Source organism: Tursiops truncatus, chromosome 12 (assembly GCF_011762595.2).
Source record: "Tursiops truncatus isolate mTurTru1 chromosome 12, mTurTru1.mat.Y, whole genome shotgun sequence".
NCBI lineage: Eukaryota > Metazoa > Chordata > Mammalia > Artiodactyla > Delphinidae > Tursiops > Tursiops truncatus.
In genome coordinates, this window is record NC_047045.1 from 86,440,949 (window position 1) to 86,442,255 (window position 1,307).

General features: G+C 33.9%; 1 non-coding gene across 1 annotated transcript; it reads left to right on the plus strand.

Annotated features, from left to right (window-relative positions):
- Positions 1-719: 719 nt before the first annotated feature.
- On the plus strand, positions 720-823 carry LOC117307566 (U6 spliceosomal RNA). Its single transcript, XR_004521333.1, has one exon. It is a non-coding gene; the product is annotated as a U6 spliceosomal RNA (small nuclear RNA).
- The last annotated feature ends 484 nt before the right edge of the window (positions 824-1,307 follow it).

Below are 1,307 nucleotides of genomic sequence, written 5' to 3' on the forward strand. Positions count from 1 at the left end.
TATCTTTATTAGTAATGCTAATATACTGAAGAAAAATAGAACTAAGGCTATTTTTATCTTGGAATCTATGATATCCCCAGGTAAAGTTGAGAGGGAATTATCTTTTTAACTCTAAGGTTTTTCTAACTGTTTAATTTGAAAAAATTTCAAACTTATACAAGGGTACAAGAATCGTATAATGAATTCCCATAAGTCCTTCAGCTAGATGTATCAATTGTAAACATACTTCATTTTGTGTCACATAAAATGCATGTTTTATGTCTCCCTTTCTCTCTCTTTACATATGTTTTTATATGTATACATGTATGTACATATACATATAATTATACTATTATTATTATTCACCATTTAAGAGAAAGTTACGGACATAATGACCATTTACTCCTAAATATTTCATCATATATTTCCCAATAAAAACGTCATTCTCTTATATAACCTCAGTAAAATGACCAAATTTAAGAGCTGAATATTGCTATAACGCTATTATCTAATTTACATCCTAAATTTCACCAATTGCTCCAATACACTGGTAAAGTTATAATGTTTTAAGGACATGTAGAAATTTAGTCAACATAGACAAGCGGATGTTAACTTGCTTTTGAAAATGAATCTATTCAATATATTATAAAGATAAAAAAATCTATGTGAGAAACAGATTCTATGGTGAGAAACAGACTCAATCAACAAGAATTATTTAAGTATTCAAAAAACTATTGGAAGGATCACTTTGGCAATACATATACTAAAACGAAACAATGCAGAGAAGATTAGCATGGCCCCTGCACAAGATGATACAAAAATTCTTGAGATATTCAATATTTTTTTCAGAAAGGGAAAGAAATGGTTGAGTGTTATGGACTGAATTATGTTCCCCCCAAGTCCTTATGTTGACGCCTTAACCCTCAATGTAATATATTTGGAGATAGAGCCTTTAAAATAGTAAGTAAGGTTACATAAGGGTGGGGCCCTAACCCAATAGGACCAGTGCTCTTCTGGGAGGAGGAAGAGACACCAGGGGTGCTCTCACACAAAGGAAGGACCATGTGAGGACCCAGGGAGAGGGAAGCCCTTTGTAGGCCAGGAAGAGATCTCTCACCAGGAACCCAACCATGCTGGCACTTTGACCTTGGACTTCCAGCCTCCAGAACTGTGAGACATAAACTTCTGTGGTTTAAGCTACCCCATCTGTGGAATTTTGCTATGGCAACTCTAGCAGTTTAATTCACTGGGTAAAAATAGAGGTAAAAATCATAGACTATCCTTCTCATGAGATTCTTAAATTAGATTTGATGGTTGAAGCAAACATT